Source organism: Triturus cristatus, chromosome 2_1, assembly GCF_964204655.1.
Source record: "Triturus cristatus chromosome 2_1, aTriCri1.1, whole genome shotgun sequence".
Taxonomy (NCBI): domain Eukaryota; kingdom Metazoa; phylum Chordata; class Amphibia; order Caudata; family Salamandridae; genus Triturus; species Triturus cristatus.
Genome location: NC_140581.1, coordinates 216,726,030 through 216,742,445, shown reverse-complemented (window position 1 = coordinate 216,742,445; position 16,416 = coordinate 216,726,030). Strand labels below are relative to the sequence as shown.

The window sequence follows — 16,416 nt, the reverse complement described above, 5'->3', positions numbered from 1 at the left end:
GCAATAGTGCAATAGTCACGTTCTTGCAAATATCCTCTGAATCAGCAGCAATCAATAAATCATCCACATACTGAATAAGGGTAGCACCTGGCGGCAAAGGAAAAGCATCAAGCTGGCATTTCAGAGCTTAGCTATAGATGGAGGGACTTTCACGATAGCCTTGGGGTGCGCACTTGAACCGGAAACTTCGGCCTCCTAAAGAGAAGCCAAAAATATCCCTACTCTCTTCAGCAATGGGGATGCTGAAGAAAGCATTTTTCAGATCGATAACAGAAAACCAAGCTGCCGAGGCAGGTATCCTAGTTAACAGGGCAGTGATATCTGGAACAACAGGAAACTGTGGTACAACAATTTTATTAACCTCCCGGAGATCAATAACAAAGCGATAAACAGGAGACTGAGAAGGATCAATGCGTTTAAGAACCGGGAGAACAGGACTATTGCATACATTTCCCCTGGTCTCCTCGACCACACCCTTCTGAACCAAATCATAAATAAAAGCAAAAAGTGCTCTTTCACCATCATTGGGAATTTTGTATTGAGGGATGCGTGGCAATTTAGCATTGGGCTTGAGGGTAACAACATAGGGTGGGATCTCAAGACAACCAACATCATTTGGACCCGTAGCCCAAAGTGTTGCAGGGAGAGAGAGCAATTCAGGTGGAAATTGATCTTTAGACAAATACATTGGAGAAGTCAGTTTCTGCCCCAAAACGAGATGCACACCAGAAGGAGAACAATATATTGTTGCATGCAATCTTTTCAATAAATCCAAACCCAACAGATTTTCGCCGCAACCAGTCATTAAAAGAAGCGGAGCTTCCAAATCATAAGAACCAATTGAAATAGGCAGAGGACAAGAGACCGGGCTATGAACTGGGGCCCCAGAAAATCCTACGGATACGTTTGTTAAGCCAGACAAAGGTGCCCCAGGGAGTTTGGAGTGAATAATAGAACTTCTCATCGCACCAGTCTCTAAAGGAAATGGCTCTGAAACACCCATTGTAGTGACATTAACATAAGGCCCATTCTGATCTACTGGAATCGATACAACTCCCTCACTTTGTCTATGGCTGTCCTAGTTAGCGGGAAGACCGTCATTCTCACCTTCAACACAGTAATCATCATTGTAATACTATGTAGACTGAGTATTTTGCTGATCAAAGTAGTTCATAGAATGTGGAGGTGGAGGGGAACGCTGTGTCTGGGGCGACATACCTCGACCTCTACCCCTGGGCGGTAACTGGGAACCACCACGACCTCGTGGAGTAGATAGTCCTCCATTACGCTGTAATAAAACCGGGCAGCTATTCTTAAAATGACCTTCCTCCCTACAATAGGCGAATTGGTTAGGACCTAACAAAGGCCGCGGAATATAGGGCTCAGGCTTTTGAAACACCCTCTGAAATTGGAGAGGCTGTTGAAACTGGCGCTGAGCAGAGCGAGGAGGATGAGCTTGTTGCAGAAGAACCTTTGTTTTTAATTCTTTAGTTTTCTTCTCTTGCTTGTCTTTTTCCTCTTTGTCCCTGTTTTCGTAATATTGAGCAGTAGCCAATATCTGAGCCGAAGAAGAAACAGCCCATGAACTTTCAGAGTCTTTTAACTTATGTGACAACTCGGGGAGCAAATTGAATACGAATTTATCTACAAATAATTGCTCTCCACCCTCCGTAGTCATATCCTGACCACTGTGATCCATAAACGTCTCCTCAAAACGAGTGAAGAAATCGGAGACACTCTCATCTTTCTTCTGTTTACACGCGGGTAATTTATCCCAATTAACTCGTAAGGCGGGCATCATTGTTTTCATTAAAGTAATAATCCTACCAGGGAGTTCTGTGATCAAAACATCAGGCGTAGCACCACCCACTTGTGCTCTATCCAAGGCAGTTATAGCATCCCATGTACCACCCAATTCTTGAACGTGATCCTCTCTACAAATCCGAGCCCATAACGCTTGTGGGACTACATTTCCCATCAGCATGTCAACATCGGCTAAATTCATAATACAGGCATCAACAATCCGAGACAATTCTTTATAGTAACCAGCAGGGTTTTTACGGGGATCCGGTAAAGATTGTTTGAGGGCCAAAACATCAGATCTCTTCCAGGGGACATGTACCCATATACGCTGGAAGTGAGCGGGAATAGCTGGATTAATACCTGCTTGCGCAACCTCTTCCCTCCATATCGGAGGAACCTCTCTCATTGGGTAATGTTTCAATGTCTGCCGAACAGCAGGATCAGAATCAAGAAAAGTTTGTGAAGAAAATAACGACCTAAAAGTAACAAGTGTCCTTACGGCATCCTCTACCTTAGAACCCACAATGAGTCCTCTATCGAAATTAGCCTGAACATCCAACAGACCCTGGGGAAGTAAACCCAAATCCATATCCTCCCATTCTTTAGCGAGAGTGTCACACATAAAATTAAATACATATCTCTGCGTGGGCGCCTCCCACTGATGAAAGGTGATCATGATATCTTTCACACTATACTGGGGACCCTTCTCGATCCATTTGCGAGCGAGAGAGTCCAATACCACCTGTTCGTCGGAACCTGGAAGTTGACTACGAGACTGTCTTCGAGAAAAAGCCGGAGACATGTTCAGAGTCTCAAAGAAAGGGGACAAGAAACCAGAGACAGTATCTGTTATTCGTTTGCGCACAGTAGGAGAATTAGACATAAGGACAGGGGACAAGGTATTAGGCAATACAGGAGAGGAACTGGCAGTTATAAGGGGAGCCGAAGGCAAAAGAAGATTGAGGTTCAGGAGATGGAGACAAAGGAATCGGTGGCACGAGAGGTGGGAGTGGCAATACCGGAAGGGGCAAATGTGGAAGAACCGGAACAGGTGGGGGGACAACAGGCAACTGAACAGGTTGTAACAACGGGGGTGCATTAGCACCTTGTACATAGGGTGGAGGAAATCTCAATAGGTGAGACATCAAAGGGTCTTCCTCCAGATCCTTACTTTTATCAGAATGGGAATTAGGCAACACCGGATAGCATCTATCTATTGCCATACGATGCTGTCTCTCTGAAATTTCCATTGCATTATCAATCTCATTATCTTTAAACTGCTGGGCAGCCTGTATAATCGTCATATTTTGTGCTTTCTTATCTCGTTTTGCCAGCTTAATTTCTTTCTGTTTGGCCTCCTTACGCCAGAGGCGGAAAGAGTCAAACATTGCCGGCCGGGCTTGTCTTTTGAATAATATCGCTTCCAAATTGTCTAATATGTCAGGCTCAAAACTACCATTTTGTGGCCACTGTAGAACGCCATCGTTCTTCGTGTATCGGATCCATGCCTTATTAAAGGCAATGGGGCCGACACCATGTTTTGAATAAAGCTCATAGGTGGGAGTTCCAACCGGAGGAATCGGAAAAGAGTCCTCCAGCCGGGAATCCCTATTACAACCAAAGCAACAGAACTTCCTAAACTTACTCAGACCAGGCATCGTTATTTCACTGGACTGTTCACAAACATCAAGGGGTTAAATCAAATAATATTGCACAAACGTACTCACCCCTCGGCTTCGGCTTTTGCAATAGCCGAATCAAAGACCCAAATCAAAACAAAATAGTGGGAGCTACCCACCAATACTTAACTAAGTGTCTTCTTACGCCAACAGAGGCCCGTCTAATGTCTCGCGATACCAAACATCATCAAAGGGACCAAAGCAGGGCGGCAGTCAGGGCAGCAGTCGCCAGCAGACATCAGAAATCAGAAAGCGCGCTGCAAAAGACCTTCGGACCACTTCGACATACAGGGGTCGCTTGACGTGGTTCGCGATTCCTCCAGAATTTTCCTGCGGGGCTCCTCACGCTCCTCGGGCAAGAACTGCTACCTCTGAAGCCGGCCCTGCATGGGCGCCAATTGAAGAACCAGAACCTTATGGGCCTGGCGGCGCAGGGTACGCCTTAATCTCCTGAGTTCACCTGCTTTGTCAAACAGAGACACGGGACACTCCATTAGGCGTAGAAGATAAGGTTTATTAGCTGCAGCTAAGTACAGTTGTCCCAGAAGTTCACTCGGTATGTTCTAAGGAGACTGCCACTTTACTTCGTGGCGCACAATCTTTTATAAGACACATATTCACAAAGAACACTCCCAATGCATACAGGGTTAACCAATGAGAAGAATGTGAAAACAAGATATTAAGTAACTCAAATAAGCCTCTCTCCCAACTGTGTTTGTCACCCTTCCCCACAAGTTAATCAGTGGTAGTGTTTATAAGTCGACTTGCAGGTGGCAGGACACATTTGTATGCCCCGGAGGACAGTTGTGAAATGAGAGAATACGAGTAAAGAATAGCGAAGGCCAGAGGATAAGATAAAGTCAGGAAAGCATGGTGCGAACCAACAGATAGTTGAAACAGGGATCAGTCAGTCCAGACGAGGATTAGTGGAGTCGGCCTGACCCTGACACCAGCTATAAACAGAGGCAGGAGGTTATTTGACACGCTGCAGTAGGATGAGGGAAAACAACACTTCGTTCACCGTGCCGCCTGAGTGAGGGCAACACAAAATGGCGGAAAGACACAAAATGGTGGCTAAATACGAACGGGATCGGACACTGAATTACCTCAACAGACAGCACCTATGTCAGGGTAGACATGCTAAGGATCAATCAGAAAATGGAGTGATAGCCTGCTCAAAATGGAGTCTGGCCTTAGGGTCTGTACGTTAACCCCGTCCTGTTTTCTAATGTGTTACCAGTACCTTTCAGTATTCTGTAAAATATAAATGTTTTAAGATGAGCTGTTGGTCGCAAAAACATTCATACATTCCACTGCAAATTAAAATTTGAAAGGAACAACCTAAGCAAACCCCTTCAAAATAGTGATTTGGTATCTAGTTGCATATCCAAATTGTGATTCAAATCACACTAATGTTATTAAATCACAGCAATTATTAAATCTCAATTTGAGTTTGCTACATACCAAAAGGCCATTTTGCGGCTGTAAAAGTTCAGAATTTGTGAATCGGACACTTTGCTACTGCAAAATGCCACAATACATCTGGCCCTATATTTCTAATATTTGTTATCTATGGAGGAATTGGCCTTTTTTTCACATATGATTAATTCAAGTGACTAGTATGATACACTGATATTTATTTATTTTTTATTAAATTTCTGAACAAAATCAATACAGTGCACCATTGTACAATACGATAATTTTGGTTTGACAGTTCGTATTCTTCCACATATGGGACTAACAGAGATTTTCCAGTGTAGCCTACAGACAAATCCTCTGGTCTACATTGTACATAAATGTTCCTTACTGTAACTGTTTTATACTCTTCGAAGTAAGCCATTCATATAAGTGGGATATATGGAAAACAGTGTAGCACCACATATAATCCAATGATACACTGATGTAAGGCTAGTTTGCTGGCATTAGTCTTCCTTCACCTATTGGCTGACTAAATGCATATCTATTAGCAGCAGAAACAACTCATGATAAAGGCAACTTGGAACATTTTGTTGCTCCTCTTTAATGACTCAAGAACATCTTGTTTTGTTTTGTTTTGTAATTGTTTCTCTCACTTCTGTCTCTCACTTCTTTCAATGTAGCAGCCCTTTTTTTTCATACAGGCTATCTGCATCCAAACATTTATCTCAGCACTATTTTTACTGCTGCTTATCTGTCTCAGTTTGCTCTGTGTGTGAGTTAAAAAAGGAACCTTACATTGCAGGTATTAGCTCTGAGTTGACGAGATTTGTAATTCATTCCTTTATAATATATTTAACTTTTATTTAATGTTTCTCCTTTTGACTTTTGTTTGTGTCTGAGAGTTCATATAAGGGAGCACGTTAATGTCATTTTTGATATCTTGGCATACAGGTACTCATCTGTATTCTTCCTCCATACCGGTGGATTGATTAATCTCCCAGAATGTGAAACACGGGGTGAGATCTCCCAATGTACAAGGACTCAAACTCCGGAATGGTCTTCACTCAAAATTAGCATTAAAATGTTCAGACAACCCATGAAAACCGAAATTGCCAAATGGTTCCTACCTACAAGGTCGTCAAATGGAGTTGGTTAAAACCTACAGATACCGCGGGTTACTATTGAACGACAAGGCCTCCTTCCTCCAACATATCTGCTATTCACATTTCAGACATCTGTAATTTTAAGTTAAATGAGACGCCATATCATCTTCTCCTGCTTCCAACATATATGTCGGGACAGTTGAGTGATTAGGGAGCCGTATATAAAATGACCTGTACCTCAAATGTTGAAAATACGACTTGCGCTCTGCCACCCGCCTCCACCATCCTCAACACATTCCCTCTTTCTACTCCAAACATTAAAAATGACCTGGCTTCTTGCCACACACTCCACCAATATCTGAAAAATTCTCAAACCCTCCCAAAATGAAACATTAAAGAAAAATTACTTTCTTCCCAATACTCACCCACATCACCCTCAACATATCCCCATGTCCAAATTGAAAAAAATACCTGTTCAGCCACCCATCCACACCACCCTATCTACCATCTTGTCACCTTACTGTCCACAGCCACAATCTCTGAGAATGGAGAGATGGCACTGCACTGACAGATGCTGGGCAAGAGGTGATTATCACTGCAGAAGGTTTTCTCTCTGTCGGCGCATGGCTGTAGAGGCCTGCGCCGGAAGGAGCCAAGGAGGTTGGCGTAGGCATAGCTCCACCATTGTTGTTCTTAATGCTGAAGGCCTGTGGAGACTCAGGAGAGATGAAAGATGGCAGGTGAGACTGCCAAATGCCATTCTACAGTAGCACACAGGCCACTGGAGAGCTGGGTGACGTGGCAGTACGCAGGGTAACAAGAACTTCCCCTGTAACGACAGAGCAGCGATTAAACACTTTAGATAGCCACTGTTGTGATGTCACTGCGGAGAATAACCAGATATTATTCATGATAGAGGATATATAGGAAACTCAGATAAAAACAAATTAGTGAGAAGAATTGTGCACACATTTGAGGTATCATAGGGACATTCGTCTCGGCTCTTTCACTCTCACATTCCTGAAGTAATGGGTGACAACAGCAGCAAGCTGTCTCAAGGCATAGGACCGCACACATGCAACCAGTCGTGGCTCGTGCAGGTAAGTGTGGTGAGGCGGAGCTGGGGGGGGGGGGCGGTTGGAGTCTGGAAGTTGACATACGACGGGATAGTGAAAATACAATAAATAAATAAAACCACTTACTGTGCAGGGGCGTAACACAGGCCCCCGCAGCCCCGCTGTGTGGGGGGCCCCAGGCTACAGGGGGCCCCCTCAGCACTGTACTCCGGCCTGACAGCTTTGGATTAAATCCGGAGTGGGGGCCCCTCTGTGTACCTTGCAGGGGGGCAGTTTAAATTTTCTTTACGCCACTGTTACTGTGCGCTGGCCGCATCGCGCATCGCTGAATCGGCGATGCGGCGAGTGCAAGGTAAGTGGTTTTATTTGTTATACATTCACTATCCCGTTGTATGTTGACTTCAACCCCCTTTCTCCCCTGCCCCGTCTCACCGCCCCGTCTCACCGCCCCGTCTCACCGCCCCGTCTCACCACACCTACCTTCATGGGCCGCCACTGCATGCAGCTCACAAACCTAGGCACCAGTGAATATTTTGTCCAAAAAGGAAGAAGGGTCCAAAGTTTTTCTTAGGAGTCTCCCTGCTGCGCTCCTGAATGATGCGATGGTTGAAAAACTAGGATGCACAGCCTTGATTCCATCTCATGCCTCTTTCTTTCACCTCTCTACACTTTCTGTCTCTTTATCTCACTATTGTAGGTTCTGTTTGATTCCTGCTTTCTGCCCTTGGCACTGTTTCCCTATTTTTCTCTCCATCCTTCTTTCTTCAATTCTGCCTCTCTCTCACTTCCTCTGGGTCAAAATCTGATGCCATCAAAGACGTTTCTGTCCACAAAGATGAGGGTTGATGACCATCACCCTCAACCACCTACAGAAATGAAGTCCTGCACATGCATTTACCATATATCATGATTTTCCAAACCTGTGGCCCTGTGGCCTGAAAAGATCTAGATATGCTCTATAATTCTTTGGGCGAGACATGCATAACATTATGCCGGTACAGCTTTACATTTCTCCATTAGTGGTCGCACAGGAGCAGAACAAACCCACCATGCAAAACATCAGTGCTGAGCATTTTGCCAGCCATCAGGGAGGACTTAAGAAATAAACCGGGCAGAGCACGCTCGGCCAACCATGTACTTAATGTGCTGTTTCATTTTCTGAGGCCTGAATCCGTTGGACATGAAATGTGTTGTGATGGCGTCACTAAAGGAATGGAAATAACACATGGGATGTGACATTATGAGACAGCAGTTCAATCTCTGGGTTTTGCAGCGTGTTATTAACCAGCCCAGCTTTGTTCTGAGGCTGTCAGCCAGGCCTGAAATTGAATAGCGCTCCTATAATTCCGGGGAGTCCATATATTAATCTACGTATGCATGTGCCACTGTTATCTTTACAAATATCATGCAATCTCCTTCCTGTCTCTTCCTGTCATCTGGGTTACCCGTCAGGGGATAGCTCTATTTTTAATTCCTCCTGAACAAGATGGGAATATATTCCTGCGCGTTTGGAGGAGCGCTTTTCTTCCATCTGTTATGTGCATCCTTCATTTTCCTGAGGTATTTCAGTCTAAATCCTGGCAGGATACTCTGAGTGTGTTATTAATAAAACAGCTGTAAAAATATTAACTGTTCAGCATAATTTCCAGCCCCAATTAAGAGCCAAATGCATCCCTTAATTAATTCTGAGACACAGAATGTGGGCTCTGTTCCAAATTTGACCCTCGCGGTTCACTTTCCCATCCAGCTTCTTGAACTTTAACGCTGCAATCAAAATGGCTGCCATCCATCCTTCCCGCCTTTCTTTTCTCATATTGCTAACAGTAGAGTATTCCTTTGGTATTCAGTCTTCTCTGTAAGAGCATCTTATTGTAGAATAACACCACGGATGTCGTATTTCCTCATTTCTGTTGAGAGGGCTGTGGAGAAAGGAGAAATAACACTATTACTTATAGAAGAGAAATGATGCTTATGTAGTGCTGCTAAATTCAGGAAACAAGTTATTTGATTGCTAATACGCTTGGCCTGTTTGATGACTGTAAACAGCCTATAAACAGCATGCATGGATTTGCGATTGTTATAAAATATTCGCGCACATTGTTTAAAGGAGATATGAGATACGGGGGTATCCACAAAGATGCATTTTCCATTCTAAGTTGAATATGATATATTTTTCTCCACCACATCAAAAACTGGAGGGCAAATTCAGAATCACACCAATAACTGACATAACAAATAGAGCCTGATATTATTTAGGTAGCATTTGCTATGCATAGTGTAAATCCGACCGGTAGTTTTTGAGAGAATAAAAATAAATGAATGCCAAAATATATGTGTAAGAAACATACCAGTTTTGAGCACTGATATTTTTAATGATTTTTGAATGATTTGCTTGCATGTCTTTCCACCTGTGGCAAATGGAAGGAATCTAGTTGACTGCGAATGACCGAGAATTTGGACGGTTTTTAATACTCAGGGTGACAAATATACTTAGGAAATGCTTAAAAAAGGTATATAGGAAATTGTAAAATCTAAGGGCCAAAAGTATTCAAAGAAAAAAACAGCTGAAGTGATACCCTGCACAGTGTGCCCACTTGGTATGGTAAAAGACACACAATTGATGGACGGAATGCAGAACAAATCAAAACATTCATCCCCCAGTCTAGAGATATGGGTTAAATCCATCATTCTTTTGCTCACCATGCCAACCCAGTTTAGACCTGGCCATATGCAAATCAGTCTTGACCCTGTGCCCAAACTGGAATGGCATGGTGAGCAAAAAAACGATGGATTTAGGTCCAGATCTCTGTATAAGGATGAATGTATGACATTGTTCTGCATTCTGTCCATCAATTGTTCTTTTTGCATTTGTCACCCCAAGTATGACGGGGTATGCTCAGACGTGGGTCCCGTGTCTCCATGCCACTGGAGTCAAGTTATCCTGGCTGATGAGGGCTGAAAGCCCGAAAACGATCCTAGGATGCTTGTTTCCAGTCCGGGGAGGACATGGCCTGGCAGTTCAGGCTGGATTGTTCCCATTGGGGCGCAGGGTCAAGACTGATTTGCATATGGCTGGGCCCAAACGGGAATGGCATGGTGAGCAAAAAAACGATGGATTTAGGCCCATATCTCGGTACTGGGGTGACTGTATGACATTGTTCTGTCCATCAATTGTTCTTTTTACACTTGGTATGGTGGCCGACCATGAGCTTAGAGCTCTTGTTCCAGGGGTCATTTCTAGGGTGAGACAGAAAGCCAAAGCTTGTGTTAGCAAGGAATGGGAGCCTGGACACTGGAGGGCATATTTACAAGCACCTGGCACCACTGGAGCGCTACGCTTTTTGAGTGCGCTATGCAATCCCGTTTTGAAACAGGTCCGCGCTCAGCCACTTTGTGTGGCTTAACACAGCAGTGTATGACCCTCTGCAAAGCAGTTTTCTGCAGCAAAGGGTGTGCAATGGGTCTTTTATATGGGCTTTCACAGCAACACCTATGGATTCTTGACACTGCTACAGGTTTACATAGATCTGTAACTCTGAGGCAGTGCCACAAACTAACACCTTTAAAAAGTAGGCACTAAAGTGGTGCAGCGAGGAGAAATACTTTTGTTTCTCCTCGGTTTTTGCTTTATTTATTTGTGCTGCATAGAAAGAGCAAAATGCCATTAATGATTGTTTTTGCGCAGGAAGATGCACAAACACAATCAACCTGCAATGCAGGCATCCTTGCAACATGGTGCAAGGGTGCGTGCGCTGGCCCTAGGCAGCATTTTTAGCGCCGGAGCAGGGGTGAGCACAGAGATGCACCGTATTCTTGTGAATAAGGTACATTTCTGCGTTTTGAAAATGATGAAGCTCGGCCCAGCAAAATGACTTGTGGCACCGCGCTGCGCCATGGGTGTGGCTGAATGATCTGGCTCTATTCCTACTGTCAGATGACCATGGAAAAAGGTTATAGGGCCAACTGTCCGGGGCACTGGGTGTAATCTGTGCCCAGAGCCCACGTGGTATTGCTCAGAGCCATACAATAATGTCTATGGAAAGACGGTCTCCCGGGCCAGGTGGATATCATAAAGGACACTTGCAACACATTCACAGAAGATCTGCATGTAGGCATAGATTTAAGTACTCCAGCGTAATATTGCTCCATGGTATCACAATATTATGCAGGAGAAAATCTTATGCAAATGGGAGGATGAAGGTGTATTGTGGTTTGAGGACAAAGGGGTATTGTGCTTTGTAGGTTTGTGAACATCCACAAAAGCAACTTTGTTGCAAAGTCATCCTGTGCCCTAGGAATCCCCCAACATTTTGCTGACTGGTACTGGTAGACTCTGGCTGACCCTGGGCTCTGCTTAACCAGGCCCAGGGCCAGTGCTATGCTGACAGAGACACTTAGAATACAATGAAAACACCTACACACACTAGGGTACACTATGGGTTAGGGTACCCCAGCGATTGGCATGACCTACCCTATAAGGCCCTGGTACTTAATAAGGCAGGGGGATTGAAACTACCTTTAAGTCCCTAGTATATAATAGGGCATGACAGTATAGAAGCTAGAAGCCCTTTCCACACTTGCATGTGTGCACTGCTGAAGCCTGTCTTACAGGGCTGCTTTTAAAATGCAAATTGTGCCCAAACTCAACTTTGGTGTTTGGGGCATTACAAAATTATTAAACTACAATGTTTGGGCAGGGGTAGGGGGGGGGGTCAGGTATTTCTGAGGAGGACCCTTATAAATGAGTTTTAGATGATCTGGGTTAAGTGAAATTGCACCTTTACATTTCCAACATTGTGGTAAAGTGTTTCACAAAATTGACTTTTGTTCTAGGAGCACTGTGGAGTGCGGATATGCAATATGTATACATATTCAGAACCCCTACAGTCTCCCCTAGGTGTTCCAGGGGTGGGGGGTCATACAGATGGGCAGGACCCTTGTAAAAGATGGTTTTATAAGCCCTGCTGTTGGAAAAATGGCCCAAGTCATTTTCCAATTGCAATTCCCCTACCACATAGGTTAACACTGAAAGAAGTTATCAACTAATAATTCCCGCTAGTAGAATCATAAAAATAGCATTCAAGGACTTCCCAAAATGGTATTGATAAATCCAACAATATGGTATTGTTGAATTTCTCCTACAATGTACAGACAAAAAGTTATAAGACTTTCTAGCCTTAAAGCCAAAATTCAGCCTTCCAGTGGTCTGTCCTGATTGATCATAGTTAGGTGGATTAGCCCGGCTCCTTTGATGAGGTGAAAAAGAGCCCTTAGGGTTAGATAGCTCTTTTGGGAGGGCAGGGTTCTGCTACATAGGAATGCCAGAGCAGGAGGAGGGGTCGTAAACCATAGTCTTCAACGAAAGGAGACAGGCAGAAGAAAATAGTTTCATTTACACCTCTACTGTTTGAACCCAGCCAGATGGTGGGATTAAGGAAGGAATGAGCAGATGCATTGGGGAAAGACTATGGAGATTAACCATCCTGGGGGTGTGTCTAGCCAGCTCTTCTCCCCTTGCTGGATAATCAACCATGATGAATTTTTGGAGAAATTGTGCTTTCTGGGAGAAAATAGTTCCACACTTTGGAGGATGTGGTCATACCCTGCGGTGTTACCCTGCAGCTCACTGGACAGGGGTGCCCTCCTGGTTCACCCAGAAATAATTATCTGAGAGGGGCAGAGCCTCTCAGGTCTGCTGCTTAAACCTCAAGGAAGGAAGAGGGTTCAGGCTGAGAAGTTTGATTTGCACCAACTAGGCACGGCACTCTGAAGACTGTGCCTGCTGTACAATCTAGAATGACAGCCCTGTGGACTACCTTGCTTCCAAAGGACTAAAGAGTGGACTCCCTGCAAGCTACAGGTTAACAGAGCTTACCTGGAACATCACCACCAAGAATCCTCAGCCTGGAGTACTACCAGTGGATTTGTAAGGGTTTTGTCCAAGTGGATTGTGGGAACTGAAATCCCAAATTTTCAAGGACCGTCTTGGTGCTTCCAGACCTTTTGGGAACTTTGGGACCCTTTGGGGAACTTCAGGAAGAATTTCCACAAATATGGAGAAATTTGGAGCAACGTTAGAAAAAAGCTCCATAAGTAGACCGACTCGACCTGGTCAGCCAAGACAGTGACCCTCAACTGCGAGCCGGCCTGCTGTCCAAATTTGTCCCGCTGAAAAGCTCTGGAGGTCCGACTTTCAGAGTTCGACCAGCAGAAGGCTGAAACCCAAGCCAGAGAACCCTCACAGAATCTGGCCTGGTGAAGAGCATCGAGGGACCCTGCAAGAAAAAGCTCCATTAACGTTTCTAGTCCGACTGTAGAAATGGTGCCCAGGACCAACCACGAGAGCCAAGCCGCCTACCTTCATCCGCAAGACAGCTAGGATCCCTGGGTTATCCTGCTGGAAAGCTCCAGAGGTGCCACTTCCATAAGTTTAACAAGCAGCTCGGCGCACGGCAAGCTGGTTAAACCTCACTGAATCTGGACTGGCTGAGAGCTTCGAGGGGTCCCAGGAAGAAAAGCTCCAGATAGGTTCAGTCAGGAAATAAAAACTTTGACCACGAGGGGTAGCCGCGTAGGGTTCCCTCCCGGTTGGCCTGAAACTTTTACTTTGTCCTGGTCTAGCGCGACCAGATGTTCCAATAGGCTCTATACGTTTCTATGTGATATGTAGTGCTAAATCTTTAAAAATTCATATCTCCGGTTCTGTACATTGGATTTGTTTGTTTTGTTGTCATTTTAAAGTTAGAAATATTTCATTTTTTTATAAATTGGTTTTGGATTTTTAGTGTGTGCTGTGTCTTAATTATTTACTGAATTGGTGTTTTTAAATGCTTTACATACCTATCTTTGAAGTTAAGCCTGCCTGCTCGCAGCCAAGATACCAAGGCTTGAATATAGGGATAATTTTCAAAGACCTATTCTGAGCCCTAGGCTGTGTTAGCAGCCCTATTACCCATGACAGATATACATTTGCCACTACTAACAATCCTCTTTCCAACAGTGAGCCCTCTGACTGATTAGCACCCTGTAAATGGTTGTATATTTAAACCAGTCACAGCCAGGAGTAAATTTGTTATGTCCTTTTTCTCCTTTTCCTTTGGAAATTGTATGAGCGTGTGTTCTACCTTAGAATTCATTCTCATGAGACAGGGGAGGTTGGCAAAAGAGAGTAGTTGGCAGAAAACGGCTGCCCCCACTCAGTTGCCTTTTGTAACCTTTTTCTTGAAAGCAAACTCTCACCTAGTTGCACTGCGTCTGGAGATGAGTGATCGTGACTTTGCAAGCTGCACAGTAATTGAGATACTGAGAGATATAGATGTGGTAAAGTACAGTTTCTTCTCTAAGGTACTGTTCTCATAGCGGGAGATTGAGTACTGTCATAGGCAACTGCTGGGGTATTTTTGAGGCAGCTATTGCAGCTGTGCGGTGTGGCGGGTTGCAAATGCGCATCATATCAACAATCAAAACAGAAGTCGCATTGTGACCAGAGAGCGCATTTCATCATTTTCTCGCATCATTACATGAATGTACCACCATTTTGAATTTTAATAGTGACTGCCAACCAAACCAATCACGTTCGGGGACTGATGACCTGCATGGCTTGGAGTTTTTCACTAAAAGCATTTTAATTGTTGATGATATCAATCACCTTGGCAATCACAGGTATATTGACTGATGCAGAATGTAGCACACATGGAAAGAGCAAAAAAGGAGGAGACATTATTAATTTCTCCTCGTTGCCCCATTCTAACTTTTGATATTCCATGGCGTTCATTTTTGGCACTGCCTCAGCAGGGGTGTTGCCGTGGAACATCCACAGCAACACCCATTGCACTCTCCTTTGCTGCAGTGGACTGTGGCGAAAGGGGCATATTTACAAGATGGCATTAAGCTTAGCGCCACCTTGTAAATATGGGAAATTGCGCTGCGCTACCAGAGTGTTGAAAAAATGTGACGCTCAAGATGTGCTGAGGGCTTGTAAACAGGCACCTTAGTGTTACTAGGTTTCTTAGTGTTATCTTTGTGAGAGAAGGTTTTCCATGCAAATTATATTATATATTGATGATGTGCAGTTTGTCTTTAAAAAAATGAAGTAGTTCTTGGACAGGGCTCGTATTAACCATAAATATAACAGTCTTTATCATCCACAAACCTGTGATCTGAAAGAGAGGATTGACAAGGTGATCTGTGAATGTATCAGGAGTGGTAGGAGTCAAAGCAGCATATGCTATTAGGGCCACGCTATGGTAATATCAAAACATACCACTTAGTATCACAGGTGTTACACTGTTTTATGCTTTGAAAGGAAAATATTCGCAAGATTTACTATGTTTTGATAAGCTGAGAAACATAATTTATAGGAAAACGGGTGTTGAGTTTGATTGCAATTTTGATCACAAGCTTAAGAACATAAGAGATAAACTGGTAGAAAGCCGCAACGGGATTAAGACTAGATTTGATTCCATCAGGAGAACTACAGTGAGTGTGTTTAATAAAAAATTATTCAGTGAAAGTTTACCTCCCAGAGACTAAAGCAGGTAAAGGTTGTCTGATGTACAGTCCTGCTTACAAAGTAAAGGTAGGGAGTGAGAATGCAAGTGCAGTGAAAGTGTCTAAAGGACAGTGGTAGAATTGTGAGAGAGTTGTGCAGGCTTGCAATGATTTCAGGACTGTTGTGGATATGACTATAAATAAGTGCCGCGCTCTGGACTTGTCAGATAGCAAAATGATTCATAACAATTTTTCACCTGTGAAAGAGCCATTTCTAGTCATTCAGGAACTTTTTTAGAGATGCACTCCGATGATTCTTTTAGGCAGCATGAAAGCATAAAGAGGAGAAAATCATTAATGCTCAGTCAATTTAAAAACATGGCTTCCAGATACATAAAAGTTTTATGTATCTGGAATCCATGTTTTTAAATTGACTAACCTTCCTTAATTGTCCCTTGGTTATTATTAATAACCAAGGGACAATTAAGGAAGGTTAGTTAAGTTTATTACTAAGCCAAAAATAATTGAACAGAAATACACCTCAATACGAGGGTATAGAAACATAAAGGAAACCGCATGAAGCCAAATGTACGCATCCAATTCAAATGAATCAACATGATAAAAACTATTAATCTGAGAAGGAAGATACAAACAATCAAGAAGCAAAAGGCCAAGCGCCCCCGAATCGAGGGTTGATGAATGAAGAGCATTACAATCTATCCCTACTCTTTCGCTATGGTGACATCCCTACGTTAAAGAGTAATCATTTTGGATCAAGAAGGAAGGTGTCAGTCATGGAGTCTTCCTAAGAAGTCTCTCCACCGTTAAGATGGGTCAGGCAGCATA

At 43.8% G+C, this 16,416-nt stretch overlaps 1 long non-coding RNA gene across 1 annotated transcript in view; it reads right to left on the bottom strand.

Annotated features, from left to right (window-relative positions):
* Positions 1 to 7,545: 7,545 nt before the first annotated feature.
* Positions 7,546 to 16,416, bottom strand: part of LOC146863985 (uncharacterized) — a 177,567-nt gene continuing 168,696 nt past the window's right edge. Inside the window, exon 5 of the long non-coding RNA XR_014976596.1 lies at positions 7,546 to 8,999. This is a non-coding gene — a long non-coding RNA (uncharacterized LOC146863985). The remainder of the gene's footprint in view (positions 9,000 to 16,416) is intronic.